This window comes from Dromiciops gliroides, chromosome 3, assembly GCF_019393635.1.
Source record: "Dromiciops gliroides isolate mDroGli1 chromosome 3, mDroGli1.pri, whole genome shotgun sequence".
NCBI lineage: Eukaryota > Metazoa > Chordata > Mammalia > Microbiotheria > Microbiotheriidae > Dromiciops > Dromiciops gliroides.
Window position 1 is genome coordinate 349,556,696 of NC_057863.1, and position 21,662 is coordinate 349,578,357.

At 38.7% G+C, this 21,662-nt stretch overlaps 1 protein-coding gene and 1 pseudogene across 1 annotated transcript in view; both read left to right on the forward strand.

Annotated features, from left to right (window-relative positions):
- CLSTN2 (calsyntenin 2) overlaps positions 1-21,662 on the forward strand; it is a 983,983-nt gene that overhangs the window by 222,368 nt on the left and 739,953 nt on the right. The window lies entirely within an intron of this gene.
- On the forward strand, positions 7,261-7,806 carry LOC122746774 (annotated as a pseudogene).

Genomic DNA, 21,662 nt, shown 5'->3' on the forward strand with positions numbered 1-21,662 from the left:
TCTACTCTGCCATTATAAGCTGTGACCCCAGGCAAATCACTCATAGGATTTAGAGCTTGATGGAATAATAGAACTAATCTATAATTTTTTTTTTTTTTTTGGTGAGGCAATTGGGGTTAAGTGACTTGCCCAGGGTCACAAAGCTATTGTCAAGTGTCTGAAACCGAATTTGAACTTAGGTCCTCCTGAATCCAGGGCCAGTGCTCTATCCACTGCGCCACCTAGCTGCCCCATAATAGAACTAATCTAATCCAACACCCTCATTTGACGAAAGAGGAAAAGGAGGTTCAAAAATTAAGTGATTTGCCCAAGCTCATACAGATAAAACCTTCATCCCCTGAGTAAATTTATCATTCATTCCACTATACCAATTTGCCTCAGTGGGAAGCAGTGCAAAATGAGGGAGTGGGATAGGTTGGGCTAGATGATCTCATTTCCCTCTCCACATTCAGGGTTCCAGTTCACTTCTCATCAAGTCCTCTTTTATAGAGTGGTGTAGTCTGATCAATCATGTCCTTATTAAAACAAGGAAGAAGAAGATGAGGAGATGTGATTCTCTCTCATTTCTACTTTTTCTTTCCTTTGGGTCAGCCTGCTGAGTATGGTAGGCAATGACCTTGAATTTCTGTGTTTGCTAAGTGGGGCCATGGAGACTTGTAGGAAAAAGGTCTTGCTCCCAGAGATGGTGAAAATAAGCACCACCTCAATTACTTTGGTATCCTTCCAGGGCATTCTAGTGGAGATGGTTCTGCCATATGTCAGGATCTGTTATGAGCTAAGGACCAGTTCTTCAAATGCTTCGGTGACAGTTTGGTGTAATATTTCAGGTACAAGGGATTTACAGTTGGGTAGCATAGTGTATAGAGCACTAGACTTGGAGTCAGGAAGATGAGTTCAAAACCAGTCTCAGACTAATTGTGTGACCCCGAGAGTCACTTAATCACCACCTGCCTCAGTTTCCTCTTCCTTAAAATGGGTATTATAATAATAACACCTACCTCCTAGGGTTGCTGTGAGGATAAAATAAGATGATATTTGTAAAGCACTTTGCAAATCTTAAAGATCTATATGATTTATTATTATTATTATAGTTGACATCTTGTCCATCACAAACAGGCACCTTCTAGTACATACTTTGTTCACTTGCCAGCAGCTCAGTGAATTTCTGCTCTCAATATAACAAAAGATGGACATGACTTTAAGGAAATGAGTACTCCAGTGAATCTTTGGCCTCATCAATGTGGGTGCTTCCTGCAACCCTTCCATGCTATATGACTTCTCATCAATCTGCCATGGAATATCCAGGCAATGAGGTTATGGCTTGGGCCTTCCTTTAATTCTCCTGACATTGTATAGATGCCAGTAGAAGAAATGGACCATTCATCCTAAAATCTCTTACTTTCAAGATTAAGGTCAAATGATACTTCCATGGGAAGTCTTTCCTAAGTCCCTATACTGCCCTATCTATCTCCCTTCTACAGTTATCCCTTGCACATCAAAGGGGTTAGGGGTGCAGTGCCCCCAGCTGGAAAATCTGTGTAAGATTTTTGACCTTCCTTTCCTACTAGAGAAGTCTGAATTATTATGGTATTAAAGAAAAAAAATGTTGATATTATATAATACTATACATAAATTTTTATGCATTTCTGAGTTTTTAAACTTTTTTTCTGTGTCATCTGCTGGCCACGTGTTGTCTGCGGCTGTCTACAAAACTCTCCAAAAATTCCCATTTAATTTCTTATGGCCACCCTTGATTACATCAAAACTGCCATGGGGAAAGTCATGATGTGGAAGGGATAACTGTATTCATTTTGTATATGCTTTACATATCCCCTTTTCCTCCCCTCCATCCCCCTAGATATCAACTCAGAAAGCAGAAGAGGGATGGAATAAAAGCATATGTGCCAGATTACCTGCTGTCTAGGGGAGGGGTGGGAGGGAGAAAAATCTGAAATTGTAAAGCATGTATAAACAAAAGTTGAGAACTATCTTTACATGTAATGGAAAAAATAAAATACCTCATACATTAAAAAAAAAAAAAGCATATGTGCCCTAAGGAGTAGAGCTATCCTCTTGGTGCCAGTGTGCTTCAAGGACATGAATTCTGCTCGTAATCCCATTGTGTTATTCTTACAGAGAACAGGAACAGTTTCACTTTTGTCTTTGTACCCTAGCACAGCATCTGGCACTTAGCCTAACACAATGCTAGTTGATTAATTGATTAATCATCACTAACATTCAATGTGTGACTGGCTTGTCTTTTTTTTCTGTTCATGTATGTCTTTAACATAATTTCCACCACTTCTCTTCTATAATACCTCATCCATCCTTTTCCTTGTTGTCATAAATAAGTAAACTTCTAGAGGATAGGGACTCTTTTATTTTTGTCTTTGTATCTCAAGAACTTAGCCCTATGCTTTGCACATAGTAGGCACTTGATAATTTCCCATCATATTCCATAACTAGCACTTGGATGACAATAATAATAGAATGTTGGTATTATAAAGATGGCTCTTTGTTTTAAGGAGAGGCTTGCAATCATGAGCAGAACTCTGAAGTTTCTTAAAGGTAGACAGTCCAGTCTGTTTTCCTCCTGTTTGATTCTGGGCAAGTCTCATTGTCCATTTGTGATGTCTGCCTAATACATATGTACTGATCGATTAGCTCTGTACTTTATCTAAATGAATTCATGCCATAATATGACAATAGATTTTTCTTTATTCCATTGATTCTTCATGTTTGGACAGATAGAAAATCCACTAGGGTAAAATGCAGACCACCTAAACAGAAGCCTGGTTTATAAGAAAAAGCACTAGATTTATCATCAATGACCATGGATTCTAATCCTGGCTTTGACACTTAATGGCTGCGTGACCTTGAGCAAGTAATTTGATCTTCCTGGGTCTTAGAATTGAAAGTGATTTTAGAGATTATCTAGTCTATCTGTTTCATTTTGCAGGTAAGGAAATTGAAGTGACCTGTTAACATGGGTGATTTGACTCAGAACATAGAAATGGGAAGAGAACACAGCTCTTCTGATTCATAATCCAATTCTTTTTGTCCCCTACACTGTTTGCTTCTGCATTATCTAGAAAATGAGAGGGTTAGATTGTGGAATTTAAGATTCTAAATGTGTGTTCTAATCTGTTCCCCCAGTTTTGGGGGAAACTGACTAAAATCACTGATAAAATGAGTTTAGGTTTTTAAGGGTTTATTGAAAGATAGAGAAAGATTGAGAACAGAATTCCAACACCATGGCAATCCTATCTTTCCTCAATTTTCCTGTGAAGTCCTCTGCTGCCACCACCACCACCATAAAGTCAGGAACACCAAAAAGAGACAGATTTCTCAGAGCAGGCCCTCCTTCCTCCTTCCTGTCCCCTCCCAGAAAATGGGAGGCTCCTCAAGTTGATTGGCTGGTAGCCTTGGTGGACAGTACCCATGCGCAAACATTACTTCTGATGCCAAGGAAAAGCCACATGGCCTTGCCCTCTGAGGCATTCTCCTCATGGTGGAGCTGTCCTATAGTAAGTCTCCAGTAGGTGGCGTCATTCCAATCATTACAAAACTAATTGATCTCTAAAGGCTCTTCCAACTATGCCATTCTGTGGTTCAATGACAGCACCAATTAGGGAAGGATTATTATTTTATAAAGAACTCAACTTTAGGGACAGCTAGGTAGCACAGTGGATAGAGCACTGGCCCTGGATTCATGAGAACCTGATTTCAAATCTGACCTCAAACACTTGACACTTACTAGCTATGTGACCCTGGGCAAGTCACTTTACCCTCATTGCCTCACCATAAAAACCCCCCAAAAACATAAACAAAAACAAAAAAACCCAAAACCCTCAACTTTATAAAGGATTTACAGCAGGGTCCTTTACATACTATATAATCAGAGACCCCAAATAAAATGATGAGGTATTGTTTCTCTTATGGCCCTTCTTTTCTTCATTCCTCCAGTTATTTCAGCAGCCATCTTTCTTCTAGTTGTATCTTTTCAACCCTGCTCCCCCTTCCCCATTGCCCCCAAATCCTTTGTCTTTAAGGTCTCTTACCTATTTATCCCATAAGCTTGTTCATAGAAGGGACCTGACAAAATCATTAATCCTGAAAGATGATAATGATTGAATATATCTATGAGATTCTCCCTGAAGTCTTGCTCTCCAACCTCTTCTTAGAGTTACCTTCATTCTGAGACTGAGTCTTGACATTCAAAAAGATTATCTGGTAGCAAGAAAAATAAACAGAGGGCCATACATATTGAACTGAAGGAATCTTAGGATTCATCTAGTCCAACAACTCATTTTTCAAATGGGAAAACTGAGGCCCAGCAAGATAAAGTGGCTGGGCCAAGGGTTCATGTAGTAAGTGTCAGAGTCAGGATTCAAACCCAGGACCTCTGATTCCAACTGCACCACAAATTCTACTGTTGCCTAAGCTGTGATCTTTTCGTTTCTTTAGTCAAAAAAACAAATCATGGAGCTCATGGGTATTAGTTTTATTACACAACTCTCTTACTAAGCTACTGAAATACAGTTTTAAAGAACATATATGTATGTTTTGTGTCTTAATTGCAAGGACAAATCTACCCCCACCACTTTCCTGTCATCACTGAAACATCATTTAATCTATTAGGCTGTCCCATGGAAGCAGGTTAAAGGAAAACAAATTAGAAATATGTTTAATGGCTGCTCTGGTTTGGTGAGGGCTTAGTCAGCTGTGACTTTAGCTTTCCAATGCTTGCTTAGCAGTTTGCACAATGCATCTTCCTCTCCTGAAAAGTTAGTTGTCTCCCTGACTCCTACAATCACCTTACATGGCTGTGCTGAATTTCTCGATAATTTGCCCATTCAGCTCAGTCTTTCTTTTGCAGTAGATAATGGGGATGTCATGTACCTCAAACTCTGAATAGAAGGAAGAGAGAGCCAACAAAGGAGAGGAAATTTTTGTAGCTACGTTCTGGGTCAGCTAGGTGGCACAGTGGATAGAATACCATTCTGGCCTCAGATTTGCCTCAGTTTCCTCATCTGTAAAATGAACTGGAGAAGGAAATGTCAAATCACTGCAGTATCTTTGCCACGAAAACCTTAAATGGGATCAGGAAGAATCACATATGAGTGAAAATGAACAACAATAACCCTTCGGGATGGAGCCTGAGGTTTAATATGGTCAGGATTATAGGGTTCAGAGCTCAGAAGAACCTTAGAGATCAAACAGTGATTTAAGCATCACTCTGAAGCTGGAAAAGACATTAGAGGTCATATAGACTGTTTCATTTTACAAACGAGTGCCCTAAAAACTGGGTAGCTAAAGAACTCAGCAGATAGAGTGCCAAGCCTGGAATCAGGAAGACCTGAATTCAAATCTGTCCTCAGACCCTTACTAGCTGTGTGACCCTGGACAAGTCAGTTAACCCTGCTTACCTCAGTATCCTTATCTGTAAAATGAGCCAGAGAAAGAAATAGCAAACTATTCCAAGTATCTCTGCCAAGAAAACCCCAAATGGGTTCACATAGTTGGACATTACAGAAATGACCAAACAACAACAACCCCGAACACTAGAGGGGGTAAAAAACTTGACAAAGAGTTCACAGGTAGTAAGATCACAAATGAGTTTTAAACACTGTTCTTGGATTCTAAATCCAGCATCATCTCCTTAGTTTCATGCTGCTGCTTCATTTTATAGATGAATATGGAGGCCTAGAGAAATAAAGTGACTTGAGTTCATATTTTGAAACAGTTCCTCAGTGGCAGCTAGGTGGCGCAGTGGCTAAAGCACTGGCCCTGGATTCAGGAGGACCTGAGTTCAAATCTGGCCTCAGACACTTGGCACTTACTAGCTGTGTGATCCTGGGCAAGTCACTTAACCTTCATTGCCCCACCAAAAAAAAAAAAGCAGGCTATCTCCCCTGTAATAGGTACCCCATTCTTTGATCTAATTTCTCTGAATCCCTCCCCAGAAAGCAACCTGTCCTTAATGACATTTTGTCCTTTTGTGCCTCCCTGATTGTTTAGACAATGCGACATCAAAAGGAGCTGATGTCTTTGTTAAGGTTAATATATCATCTTCCAGGTATTGACTTCCAAGGCTAGTTAAGATATGATCTCACCCTGGTTCTGATCCTGGTTCTGTGGTGCTAGCCATTTACCATACAAGATTAGCACAGGAAACTCTGTCATACAGCATTGAAAGAAGAAATGGGTAGGTGAGTGAGTTCCGTTGAGTTGAAATTTTCCAAGTTAACAAGAGAAATGCTTAATACCAAAAGGCCCTTCTAAAGTGTCCAAGTTATTGTTCCTGCCTTCATCTTACCTTAGACCCAAATAGTAACTATCATAGCATCTTTTTCTGCTAAAAAATATTTTTGGGATCCCCAAATCTTTTGGATTGAGCATGCAGCAAATATTGCTGCTGCTTCTCCTTTCTCCAGATCTATTATTATTATTATTATTATTATTATTATTTTTGGTGAGGTTAAGTGACTTGCCCAGGGTCACACAGCTCAGATCTATTATTAACTCAGTGTAACCTTGGATGAGGCAGGAAACCTTTCTGAGTTTTGGATTCCTAATCTATAAAATGGGGATACCAACATCAATCCTGACTGTCACAATGCTGTCAAGGTGACCAATGAAGTGCTGTGAGTGAAAGCGCTTCCAAAAGCATAAAGCATTCTGCAAGCAAAAAGGATTCTTTTTGTTTTGGCATAAGCTCAAGACAAAGGAACAGATAACTTGTCACAGGATAATGTGTGTTTTTCTGCACAACTGTTTTGTTTCTGCCCCATGGGGAGTGATTCAGAAGTCTCTTGAGTGAATCTTTCGGTCCTTTCCATCTGCTAAGCATGTCACCTGGTGAAGAGATGCTGGGAAGAGGAGGAGGAGATGCTGTGAGAATTAAATGCCTCAGGCTTTCATTCACTGCCATTATCCCAGCCCTCACTGCCCTCTGAATCCCTCCTTAGACATGAACAAGAAGCAATCAGAGGCCCAGCAGGTGCTTTTACCTTGCAGACCCAACTCTTGGGGCCCATTCAATTAAACTTTGTACTTTGTCTCTTTGGCATAAAGAAGTGAGGCCAGGGCCCTGCTGATTGCAGACTGGAGGGCTCCAGAAACTGTGTGTGGGGCAAAGGGTTGGACTGTTAGCATTGGAGCAGCCATACTCACCATTACAGTTGAGCAGTTAGCCTTTCAATATAAACTGGTAAAAAAGTGATTTTAAAACCATATTGAGTTCCTTTCCGCCGGCTCCGCCATATTCCAGTGAGTTGCCAAAATGACGAACACAAAAGGAAAAAGGAGAGGAACCACGTTACATGTTTTTCTAGGCCCTTTAGAAAACATGGTGTTGTCCCCTTTGGCTACGTATATGCGGATATACAAGAAAGGTGACATTGTAGATATCAAGGGTATGGGCACAGTTCAGCAAGGAATGCCCCACAAATGTTACCATGGCAAGACCGGACGGGTCTATAATGTACTCAACATGCTGTAGGCATTGTTGTAAACAAACAGGTTAAGGGCAAGATTCTAGCCAAGAGAATTAATGTGCGTATTGAGCATATTAAGCATTCTAAGAGCAGAAATAGCTTCCTGAAGAGGGTAAAAGAAAATGACCAGAAGAAGAAGGAAGCCAAAGAAAAAGGCACCTGGGTTCAACTGAAACGTCAGCCTGCTCCACCCAGAGAAGCACACTTTGTGAGGACCAATGGCAAGGAACCCGAGCTGTTGGAACCAATCCCCTACGAATTCATGGCTTAAATGACTAAAAAACATAATAAAAAGATTCTTGGATTAAAAACAAACAACAAAAAAAAACAAAAAAAAACCATATTGAGGGGGCAGCTAGATGGCACAGTGGTAAAGTACCTGCCCTGGATTCAGGAGGACCTGAGTTCAAATCTGGCCTCAGACACTTGACACTTACTAGCTGTGTGACCCTGGGCAAGTCACTTAACCCTCATTGCCCTGCAAAAAACCCAACCCCCCCCCCCAAAAAAAACATATTGAGTAATCAAATGACCATAAATAATCACTTATGAGCTGTGCCTTTTGGTGGCAGGGGTTTTTAGGAGCCTTCTAACCTATGTGAATACCTTTGGACACCTCCCCCAACCCCCCGCCACATACACACACACAACTAGAGCAACAAATCACCCAGGACTAGGTTCAAGGTACTTTTTGTAACCATATCCACTCCAAATCATAGCTCAGAAGCCTCTACCAATATGTTAGAATTTTCTATTTAGTCAGATTATACATTATTCCCACCCCACCCCCAGTTACAAACATGTGTAGACAGGCAAAAGAGAATTTTTACATTGGCCACGTCCAAAGAAAATATCTCATTCTACAATCTGAGCCTTTCACCTCTCTATTAGGAGGTGAGTGGCCAGTTTCATTATGAGTGCCTTGGAAATATGGTTGGTCATTGCAGTCATCAGAGTTCTTGTCTTTCAGAGTTGTTTTTCTTTACAATATTGTTGTCATTGTACAAACCATTTTCCACGTTCTGCTCAATTCATTCTGAATAAGTTCTTACAAGGTTACTTTTATAATTTTTTATGGCACATTAATATTCCATTACTTTCATACACCATTATTTGTTCAGCCATTACCTTCTTCATGGTCATCCCCTCAGTTTCTAATTCTTTGCCACAAGAAAAAAAAAGAGCTACTATAAATATTTTTGTACATCCTTAGTTTGGGACTAATCCATCTCTTAATCTCCCTCAAGTTCTCCCTCATGTCTTCTTCTCCCTTCTCCCCTTTCTCTCCTGTGTCCATTTTTAATGAAATATTCTTTCTATGTATATTCTTCCTTCCTTTGTCCAGTGAATATCCAAGTGAGATTCAAGCATCTGTTTCCTCCATGTCTGCATTTTCTTTGACTTCTATATTTACACCCAAAATATGAGAGGTAATTTCCCTTCTCTTTCCATTAATCTTTTAGTATCATTAGGATACAATAGAGCTACTCCATTGACTTCTATTAAAATAGACTCCCCCTAACAACTCTGATTATAAGGTTCAGAGGGGACACATATATTATTTCCACATATTAGAATATAAACAATTTATTGCTGTCTAGTCCCTTATGATTGTTCATTCCTGCTTACCTTTTTTATATTTCTTTTGACTTCTGTGTTATTGTTTTTCAGTCGTGTCTGATTTTTCATGACCTCATTTGAAGTTTTCTTCACAAAGATACTAGAGTGGTTTTCCATTTCTTTCTTTTTCTTTTTCTTTTTCTTTTTTTTTTTTTTGCACTGGGCAATGAGGGTTAAGTGCCTTGCCCAAGGTCACACAGCTAGTAACTATCAAGTGTCTGAGCCTGGATTTGATCACAGGTCCTCCTGAATCCAGGGCCGGTGCTTTAACCACTGTGTCACCTAGCTGCCCCCTTGCCATTTCCTTCTCTGGCCCATTGTGCACATCAGGGAACCGAGGGAAGAAGGGTTAAGTGACTTGCCCAGGATCACACAGCTAATAGATGTCCAAGGCCAGATTTAAACTCAAGAAGATGAGTCTGCCTGACTTCGGGGCTGGTACTCTATCCACTGGGCAACCTAGCTGTGCACCTCCCCCACCCCACCTTCCCCACATTTGTACTTCAAAATGTCTATGCAGCTTTTTGATCTTTTCATCAGGAATGTTGGGAAGTCTCCTTTTCATTAAATGTCCATTCCACACCTTTCACCCAGTAGGATTATATGTAAGTGTCTTATTCTTGATTATGAGCTACATCCTTTGCCCTGAAGACAATTAAATACAAAGAATTTTAATGAAATAGCAAACTAAGACAAGTACCAATAAAAGATTTCCCCATAAATTTAGGGCATATTCTCCCATAAACTGACATGTCATCATTAGAAAGAGTGGGCTCATCTGAGGATCTCTTTTGGAGAGTCACGCTTATGTGAAATATGTGTCTCGTGCACATGAATGGAGGTGTAGCTCTTGCCTCTGGTGGTGCAGTCATGGATGTTTTCTGGTGATGTCATCATTTCTGCTCTCACAGGGCCTTCTCTCCAAAGTCTCACATGATGTGCAGTCTTTGCTGCTTATAACATCTCTGACAGATGTTTGGGGCGGTGTGTGGTTTCTCCCAGACACTGATTCCTGCAGCTCTTACATAGTCATTATTCTGTAATTCCACTGCTCTCTGCTGGTCACTGACAATTGTGGCTCAACCTGGGCACAAGACTTCAGAGCTCCTCCATGTGACTGCCTTCAGGTTTGGGGTGGATCCTTAGTTGATTAGAAAGTATTGCCTCTTTTGCTTTGTAGTGATGGGCTCTACCATTGATTTTTAGTTCAAAATGCGGAAGCTTTTCCTGTTATAATTCTTAGAAGGCAGAAATTGTTGGATTAGCAAAAAATTTTATGGCTTTTCTTCCTATGAAAGTTGTATCTGATTACCAGAGCCTTAACTGGCAGGAATGGATGTTTCCTCCCTGGAAAGAGATTCCTTGCCTATTATCAAGTTCTTTGAAACATAGACCTGTGCTAGCTAGCTAGTACCCTCAAATTTGCTTTTTCAATCATAGAATAGTGGATAGAGAGCTGGATCTGGGGACAGAGTGAAGTTCAAATCTGGCTGCAGACACTTACTTGCTGTATGATGTTGGGCAAATTACTTAACCTCTCTTTGCCTCAGTTTCCTCAACTGTAAAATAGGGATAATAATAGTGCCTAACTCCTAGCATTTTTGTGAGATTCAAGTGAGATAATATTTGTGCTTAGCAAGGTGCCCAGCACATAATAAATTGGTCAATTAGCTTATAAACCTATATGAGATGGATTGGAGGAAGGAGAGACTGCAGGTAAGAGATCAAGTTAAAGAGTTATTGGTGGAGTTGTGAAAAGTTGTGAAATTCAACCATTCTGGAGAGCAATTTGGAACTATGCCCAAAGGGCTATAGAATTGTGTATACCTTTGGATCCAGCATTACCACTACTTGGTTTATATCCCAAAGACATTGCCAAGAGAAAAAGTCCTGTTTGTACAAAAATATTTATAGCAGCCATTTTTGCAGTGCCTAAAAATTGGAAATCAAAGGTATGCCCATCAATTAGGGGATGGCTAAACAAACTGTGGTATAGGATGGTAATGTAATATTACTGTGCAGTAAGAAATGACAAATATGATGACTTCAGAAAGGCCTGGAAAGACATGTATGAAATGATGTATTGGGAAGTGAGCAGAACCAAGAGAACACTGTACATAGAAACAGCAATATTGTTCGATGAAGAACTGTGAATGACTTAACTATTCTCAACAATATAATAATCCAAGACAATCCCAAAAGAATATTGATGAAACATACTCTCCACCTCTAAAAAAAAGAACTGATATTGATGGAACAGACTGAAGCATGCTATTTTTCATTCTTTCATTAAGTGGCAAATATGATGATGATCTTATTTGTAAAACCCATATTGGATTGTTGCCACCTTGGGAAGGAGGGAGGGGAGGCAGGAAAGGAAGGATAGAGATTGGAACAGAAAAATATAAATAGAAATGTTTAACCTGAAAAAAAAAGTTCTTGGAGGCAGGGAATAGTAGTGGGTGGAGAGCTGGATTTTGAATCAGGAAGACCTGGGTTCAAAATGCGCCCAAGAAACTATCCCCCTGTGTATATATTCTTACACCTTACTTCCTAACATATACTCTTTGATCCTGTGACACTGACCTCTTGGCCATTCCATGAAGAGACCCTCCAACTCTCAACTCTGGACATTTTGGTTGGCTGTCTTCCATGCCTGGAATGCTCTTCCTCCTCCACTCTGCCTAATGACCTCCCTAGTTTTATTATGGCCCAACTAAAATCCTTTTCTTTACTGGAAGCCCCCTCCAACCCCTCTTAATTCTAGTGCTTTTCCTCTCTTATTTCCCTGTTCTCCTGTACATAGCTTGCTTTATCTATATTTGTTTTTATATTTTCTCTTCCATTAGGTTATAAATTCCTTGAGGGTAGAAACTTTTACCTCTTTTTGTATTCCCAGGGCTTAGTGCATTGTCTGACAATGGCAGGTGTTTAATAAATGTTTGTTGGTTGATCATTGATTAAGTCACTTAACCCTCTTTGAGCTTCAGGTTCCTCATCTATGGCCAGGATAATAGTACCTACCTCACAGGGTTGTGAGGATCAAATGAGATAATCTAGGAAAAATAATTTCAAATGTCAAAGTGATATTTAAATATACACTATTGTTATTATTTCATTATCGAGGTGTGAGGTGATGACAATATGAACCAGGAAGGTAGTGGTAGGGTATGACTTGAAGCATATATGGAAAGATTTTGATGATTAAAATGAATGATTTTCAAAGGGTAGAGAGGGGAAAAAGTGGTTGGAAGTGAATGAGGAAATGTTCTACAAATACAGAAAAAAATCACAACATTCTGAACACTTTTTTTAGAAGATGGAAAGGGAATAAGGTAAAATAAGTTGAGGTAACTTATCTTGTGGTGGCAATTGTGGAAATAGAGAAGTGGGCCGAGGGCATGAAAGACAGTCAGATACTGGTTATGTCAGGATTATCTGAGGGTGAAAATAATCTCAAAAGAAGCTCTTGTTCATTTGGAAGCAAACGAATGATTAAAACCATTTTTATTATTTCCCACAATGCATCAGTCTTTTTAGGGCTCCACAAAGGATGTTGTCAGATGTATTTTTGTCTGTGAACATTCGCTAAGTTTCCCATGTACCCTTTAGGAAATGTTGCCTCCAAACTTGGCACTACTCTTTCCACTCAGGATTCCACTGAAACCTTACTAAAGCCAGTATTATCTTAAGGGGTATCTAAACATGTCTGGATTCAAAGGTTACCCACATTGGATCATATAGAGTTATAGGAAACAAGAGCTGCTGAGGACAGAGTAGCTTCTGTGAATACTGAGAGTGAAACTAAGATTGGCAGTATGTAGGACACAGAAAAAAAGTTAGGCCTTTGAGTATTTGTCAGAATCAAAGCTAGGCAGGACGGGGTGGCTAGGTGGCGCAGTGGATAAAGCACCGGCCCTGGATTCAGGAGTACCTGAGTTCAAATCCGGCCTCAGACACTTAACACTTACTAGCTGTGTGACCCTGGGCAAGTCACTTAACCCCAATTGCCTCACTTAAAAAACAAAACAAAACAAAACAAAAACTAGGCAGGACACAGACAAAGGTGTGGTCAAAGTATACAGTCAAGCTATTAGTGTCCTGAGATGCAAGTCACCAAACCTCCCATGGGAACCTAGGCACAGCAGTGTTGTCAAAGTTCACCAAACTTCCCAAAGGTCCAAGATAAACAAAAGGACAGAAGCAGGAAGGAAGAGGGTCAGAGTGTATAGATGAAAGTCCAGTTTGGTGTTTTGTCAGGTAAGAAAAAATGGGCAGAGAGTGGAGTTCAAATTGTAAATTGCTGTATCAGAAATAAGCAGGCAGGCAGTTTCACCGAATCAATATAACAACCAGGGTGCGATTTGAGATTTCGGGACAGGAACTGTTTGCCTTTTGCCTTGGTTTTAAGCTACTTCATGAATCCCAGGTTTTTTCATCCTTTAAGATCAAGGGCAGGTCCTACAAAATTGCTCAGTGCATCAGGGGGCTGGGTTCTCTTCAGAGTCTTCCTTATAGTTCCAAACACTTAGGCAGACTATTCAGCTTACCTACATGTTGTGTTTTCAGAACCTCTTCTGCCCCAGTGCAAAGTATCTTCCCTATCCTTACATTAATGACTGAAAATCCTTTAATAAAGGGATAAAGTTTTAATTCCCTAGGCACAGGTAAAGTTTAAATTGCAGACATTTTCATGAGAGATCATGAAGGACCTAAATTCACACCAAAGTATAAAGAATAGATTTTTTGATAGTATGTTTTGATTAGGGTTTAGGGTAGGGAAAGAGAGGCTGAAGCAGAGGACTACAGAAAATTATGGGGAGTTGTGCCATAGAGTAAAAACCCCCCAAATGTGTCTAGATTATTATCAAAGACAAACTTGGCAGTTTTGTCTACTTCTAATCTATTTATATATTCCATTGGATCCTACTGACTTTTTTAAGTATAAAATTTCCCTTCATGGTCACTTTAATGGGGTTATTATGAGCTCTAGAGCCTTTTCTGGAAAAAAAAATCAGGTTGAAATAACTACGTCATAATGACAGCTGGTCCAGTCTCTCAGCAGACATTTTCAGGAGTTGGGCTTTCTAATCAATAAAGAAGAAGGGGTAAGGTTGATTTTCCCCATCCTGGACTAGCCATCAGAAGCATGCCTATCAGACACTACTCCATGTCAATTGGTTTGGTCATTTATCATCCATGTGTTTTAATCAGAATGAAGGATGTCTCACTTGTCTGTCATCAATCTTAAAGTTTGATGCTTCTTGACACCAACCAGACCATTAGACACTCCTTCCCTCAATCTCCTCTTCTCTGAGATAAATTATAAAACTTTAAATTCCTCATTAAAGTGATTGGCTATGTTGCTTAAAGCTCTTCAACATTTATAATGCAGTTCTTATAATCTAGAGTTCCACTTCTTTCCAATAGGCCTGTTTTATATCTCCCTATACCTCCAGAGGAATTCCTAATACTTCACTGCAAACCCAGATCCACAAAGTTATAAGCTCTTCCTGCCTGCTCCTCTAAAAAGGCATCTTACATGAGGATTATGGGTTCTTGTTGTGAAATGGGGCCCCTTTCTTAGCCACAATCTGGTTAACATTGACTAATTGGTAAACTATTTAAAATGCTTTCTCTCCCTAATCCTGCTGGTCAAGTAGCAGAAAGTTCCACCACCACTGGGATTACTCTCACTTCTGGTCTCCATTTCCCTTTTTTCAGTCTTAGTTTGTTAGAACCCATATGGAGTTTCTTGACTGTTGATACTGCTTTGATGAAAAAGGAGTTAATAACACTATTCCTTCAGATGAGATGGAGGACCGCCAAGTATTACTGTCTCTCTTGCCACCATATCCTTAACATCTGCTCTTCACTATACCCTGAAGCACTATACAGAAGCACCTTTGGGTCATCCAGGCCTTTCCATACAGCTTGCAGATGAACTTTGCTTTATGTTTTTTCCACCCCCAATTAGAGTGAGGTCCTTGATAATAGGAGCTATTGGTTTTTCTACTCATATCCCTAGCATTTAGTACTGCTTAACATATAGTAAGTGCCTAATGAGTGCTTTTTTATTCATTCATTCACCAAGTTCCCAGTTCCTCCAAAAGGAATCAATAAAATTGTCTTAGGCATAGAACAAAGAAATGTACCAAGACTTACTTGGCATGTGGCTGACATGAAGGATTTGCCCTTTAGACATAAGTTCCATCTGGAAAATTGCTGAATGATTGATCGATCTCCTATGGCCTGAACAGACTGCACCACACTGCTCAGTACCTGCTCACATACCAGTCTTATATTGTTCTGTGTTTTAGATGTGTTTGTCTTATTTTGCTATTGGGAGAGAGCCATATCTTCTTTTCTATCTTACATAGTTCTCAGTGCAAAACTAGATATACAATCACATCTGTGACTTCAGTAGTATATGGATATGCTGTCTAGTGAGAATGATTGCAACCCCTACTCCTTGCCTCAATTAATATGCTTATGAATTGCTGTGGCTGAAAAACTTGACCACCTTGTGGCCACCCTGGTGATGAGCCTCTTTTTATTTAGCTCAGATGACAGGCACAATGTCCAGTGTTTCATTTGAACTCAAATCCTTTCATGTTTGGAAGGAACACGCAAAGCTTGTGTTCTCTTGATATAGCATTGCAGAATCCAGGATCATGTTGGTAGTGGGCTCAATAAAATAAAATAAAATAAAATAAAATAAAAACCCAAACAGGCAAAATGATGAAGTGATTTTAGTCACACTTTGATATGAGCCCTTCCCAGAAGAACTTTTCCAAAGTTTTCTATTTTAACCTCTGTGGTTATTACATAGTCACTTGGTAGCTGCATCTTGTTTGAGTCTCTTTGCTGCCTCTTCATCTTCCCTAGATGTGTATTTGGAAAGGTAATAGAGGGTCATGGACCTTAATATGGGATATCCCTAAGCTAAATGTAGAAGAAATCACAGAATTTATTAGAAAGGAACACAGCAACTATTTAGTTTAACTCATGAATGAAAAGAATCCCCACCATAACATACCTGAAAAGGGAGAGGGGAGGGAGGAAATTGTTGGCCTTGATATCTACCCACCTTTTCTATTCTTGCTCAAGGTTCTCTGTTCTCCACTCAAAGTAATCTAAAATATCCAGTGGTTGTCCAGTGACGCACCCCCCCTCTCCTGCTTTCCTGTTTCTCTCCTTGTGTTTTCTAGTTATAGAACCTTAGTATTTTAGAGCTATAAAGAGCCTCAGACATCCAAGTCTTAATCCGAACCCCTGATTTTACAAATGAGGAAACAGGTTTAGAAAAAAATAAGTTAGCTAAGATGAGACAGTTAATGGCAGAGGGACTAAATCTGAGAATACTAGAATTCTAATTCTGTTCTATTTCAACATCTTATCTTAATACTTGAATTTATTTCAAATGAAATATTTGTAACATGTTTTATAAACCCTGAAATGCTATATAAATGTTAGCTTTTGTTATTGTTATAGTTATTATTATTTTCATACTTAAAGTAGTTGAAGAATCAGAAGTAGATATATGAAGTTACTTGTCTGGGTTCACATAGTTATAGAGTGATAGAGCCCAACTATAAGCCAAGTCACCTGATTTCTTGTCTAATATATTTCCAATCATACCACACTGTTCAGTCAAATTACATTTTTAGGAGAATAAATGTTGTTTCCTTATTCAGTTTCTCTTAAATATTGAAAAAAATGCTTGTCAAATTGAATACCATATGGTGGTATCATTTCAATGAGGACATTGCCTTAAAAAAGTTCACTTTCCAGAGTTTCATTACAAGATGTTTGACTTATTGTCCAAGAAAGAAAGCTCTCTTCCTTTTTAGCCATGACATCTGGATCCCTGGGGATTCTCCTGTTACCATTTTCACTTGGGCATAACTTTTTGTGGAATATGATAATTTTAGCTTTTCACTTCAAGAAAAATAAGGGTCTAATGCCACAGTGTGTCAGTGTGTGGCAATTAGCAATGGGATGCACAGAGTTTTGGAACTAAAAAGAAGGTAATTATCAAATAGTATCATGGAACAAGTAAGGGTAGAGTTTTTATTGAAGGGGAGAGTTGGATGTCATGGTATGTGTGGGTGGAGGGTGAATTGCTAAAGGACATTTAGCCTCTGACATATAGTATTGAATACCATTAAAAATTAAATGTAGTCATTGCTTAAATTAAGGAAATTATTCCATATGCTCTCATGAAAAAGTCAGAACCAACTAGTTGTGGTATAGTGGGAAGAACACTGGGTTTGGAGTGAGGAAATCTGAACTTTACTATCTGTGCAACATTGGACAAGCCATTTCATTTCAAGATGAGCTTGTTCCAGCTCTAAATTCTTTGAATGTATAACCATAGGAACAAAGCATCAAAGTCAGTAGTTTTTCCCACATTATGCCAAACAAACATTCATCAATTCTTTAATTTATTGTTGAGTAGATACTTTTCTATGTTGAACATAGAAACATGGTGGGGGGAGGGTGGATAGTTGGTGGGCATATCAACCCATGGCAAATATACAAAGTTTAAGGTCATCAGGGTTCATGTAATAGCAAGGTAACAGGAAGAGCATGGTTTCAGGATATGACTGGGTGAGGAATGTTTGTCATCATGACTGCAGATTGAGGCCAAATTTTGGGCTTGGGGATCTGTCAGCTCTTACTACAACAAGGGGTCAGGATGAAGGTTCCCTCAGGATACTATATCCATTAATAAATAGGTACACAGTTTCTGTAAGTTCAAGGCTAATTTAACCCCTTGTTAAGTAGTAATTTAGCTTGTAATACTACAGAGAATAACACAAAATAAAATATATTCGAGTTCTGAGTTGTGAGGAATAGACTGTTATTGGCTATCCAATAGCCTAATCCAAGAAAAATCTTTTTATCAAAAGATATCTAATTCTCTCCAAGTGCCAAATGAAATCATATTTGTAAAGCTCTTAGAAGAGTGCCTGGTACATAGTACACACTTAATAAGTCCTTCCTTCCTTCTTTTCTTCCCCCCTTTCCCTTTCCCTTTCCCTTTCCCTTTCCCTTTCCCTTTCCCTTTCCCTTTCCCTTTCCCTTTCCCTTTCCCTTTCCCTTTCCCTTTCCCTTTCCCTTTCCCTTTCCCTTTCCCTTTCCCTTTCCCTTTCCCTTTCCCTTTCCCTTTCCCTTTCCCTTTCCCTTTCCCTTTCCCTTTCCTTCCCTTCCCTTCCCTTTCCCTTTCCCTTTCCCTTTCCCTTCCCTTCCCTTCCCTTCCCTTCCCTTCCCTCCCCTTCCCTCCCCTCCCCTCCCCTCCCCTCCCCTCCCCTCCCCTCCCCTCCCCTTCCCTCCCTTCCCTTCCCTCCCCTCCCCTCCCCTCCCCTCCCCTTCCCTTCCTGAACCCACATACTTTAATGCCACATGTGACAGCCTTTCCACGGAACTTTGCTGTGGGATTCCAGACAAATACATTCAATTCTCTGAGCCTCAGGTTCCCCATCTATCAAATGATAGGAATAGGACTAGTTGATCTCTAAGCTTCCTTCCACTTCTTTTTTTTTTTTTTAGTGAGGCAATTGGGGTTAAGTGACTTGCCCAGGGTCACACAGCTAGTAAGTGTTAAGTGTCTGAGGCCGGATTTGAACTCAGGTACTCCTGACTCCACGGCCGGTGCTCTATCCACTGCGCCACCTAGCTGCCCCTCTTCCATCATTCATAGTTATGACTGATAAATTATTTCATGTTCCTTTAATTTGCTTATGATATCACCTTTTATGTTTAAAAGATGTACCTATTTTTACCTTCTCTTGGTATACAATATAAGATGTTGGTCTAGGCCCAGATTCTATCAAATCACTTTCAAGTTTTCCCATGATTTTTTGTCAAATTGTAAGTTCTTATCCCAAAAACTTTGGATCTTTGCATTTATCAAACACTAGATTACTATGGTCATTTACTACTATGTATTGCATACCTCATATATTTCACTGTTCCACCACTCCATTTCTTATCCTGGAACAGATTGTTTTGAATATTTCAACTTTGTAATAACAGTGTGAGATTTGGTACAGCTAAGTGACTCATTGGGATATAGTGCTGGGCCTGAAATAAGGAATAACTGAGTTCAAATCCAGCCTCAGAAAGTTGTCAGCTGTGTGACCTTTATGTTATTGGGAAAGATTCTAACTTATCTCCATTACAGAGAAGCCTTTTTGATGGTTTTAGATATATACTACTTATAAATTTAAGGAAAGCTCCATTTATTTTTATGCTTTCTAGTGTTTTTTAATAGGAATGAATGTTGTATATTGTCAAAAACTTCTTTCTGCATCTTCTGAGATAATCATATTTTTGTTGGTTTTGTTACCAATATTGTATATTGTCTTGGTAGATTTCCTAATATTGAATTAACCCCTTCATTCCTGGTATAAATCGCACCTTGTCATAATGCGTGATCTCTGTGATATATTATTGTAATTTCTTTGCCAGTATTTAAATGTTTTGCATCAATATTCATCAGGGAAGTAAGTCTATGGTTTTTTCTCTGTTTGCTTTTCTGGGGTTAGGAATCAGTATCATATTTGTGTCATAAAAAGAATTTCATTAGATTTCTTTGCCTATTTTAAAAATAGTTTATATAGCAATGAAATTATTCTTTAAGTGTTTGGTAGACTTCACTTGAAAATCCCTTTGGTACTGGGGATATTTTTTTAGGGAGCTCATTTATGACTTGATGAATTTCTCTTCCTAAGACAGGGTTAAGTATTCTATTTTGTCTTCTGTTAATCTAGGCAATTTACATTTTTATAAATATTCATCCATTTCACTTAGATTCTTAGATTTATTGCAAAATAACTCCTAATATTTTCTTTAATTTCATATTCATTGATGTGAATTCATCCTTTTCATTTTTCTTTTTTCTTTTCTTTTTTTTTTTTTCAGGGCAATGGGGGTTAAGTGACCTGCCCAGGGTCACACAGCTAGTAAGTGTCAAGTGTCTGAGGCCGGATTTGAACTCAGATACTCCTGAAACCAGAGCTGGTGCTTTATCCACTGCGCCACCTAGCCGCCCCGCATCCTTTTCATTTTTGAAACTAGTGGATTTGATTGTTTTTCTTTTTTTGAAAAATCAAATTAACTAGTGCTTTATCTATTTTATTGTTGTTTTTTTTTTCATAAAACCGGCTCCTCATTTTATTATTCAATGTTTTTTACTATCAGTTTTATTAATCTTTCCTTTGCGTTTTGGGTTTCTTTTTTTTGGGGGGGGGGGGTTTCCAATTTGTTGTTTAATTGGCAATTTCTAATTTGTTCTTCTTTGTTGTTTTTTTTTTAAATAGTTGCATACCCAATTCATGGGTCTACTCTTTATAGTATTTTATTGAGGCAAGCATTTAGAGATATAAATTTTCCCCTGTTTAGTCAATACCCCTTAAATTTTATTATATTGTCTCAATGTTATCATTCTCTTTAATGAAATTATTGATCATTTATATGACTTGTTCTTTGACCCACTCATTCTTCAGGATTAGATTATTTAGTTTCCATTTAATTTTAATTTAGATTTCCATGGCCCTTTATAGAATATGTATTTTTTTTTGCTTTATGATCTGTAAAGGATTCATCTATTATTTCTGCCTTCTGCATTTGGTTATGAGGTTTTTATGCTGTAATACATGTTTAGGTGTGTGTGGTTTTTTTTATGTAGGTGCCATGTACCACTGAGAAGAAAATATATCCCTTTCTCTTTCCATTCAGTATTTTCCATCATATCTGATTTTTCTAGAATACTGTTTACTCTCATTACCATCTTTCTTTTTTGTTTAGATTTATCTAGTTCTGAGAAAGGAAAGTTGAAATCACAAACTCGTATAGTTTTACCGTCTGTTTAATACCATAACTCTTAACTTTTCATTTAAAAATTTGGATAGTTGTACCATTTGATGCATATATGTTTAGCATTGAAGTTACTTCAGTGTCTATGATACCAGTTATCAAAATATAGTTTCCCTGTTTATCTCTTTTAATTAGATCTATTTTGCATTTGCTTTTTTCCCCTAAGATCGTGATTTCTGCACCTCCTTTTTTATTTCAACTGAAATATAATTGATTCTGCTCCAGCCCTTTAACTTTACTCTGTGTGTATTTCTGCTTCAAGTGTGTTTCTTGTAAACAACATATTGTCACATTCTGGATTTTAATTCACTCTGCTAAACACTTCTGTTTTATGAGTGAGTTCATTCCATTCATATACATAGTTATGATTATTAACTGTATTTCACTCCATCATATATTCCCCTGTTTCTTCTTCTCTCTTTCCTTTCACTATCTCACTTTTCAAAAGTTTGTTTTGTTCCTGATTACCACCACCCTCCAATCCACCCTCCTTTCTATCAGTCCAGATGTTCTCTTATCTCCCTCCCCTCCTTCTTTCCTGTAGGAAAAAATAGATTTCTATACCTTACTGAATATGTATGTTATTCCCTCTTTGAGCCAATTCCAATGAGAATAAGGTTCAAACCTTGTCTGCCACCTTCCATCTTCCTCTCCACTGTA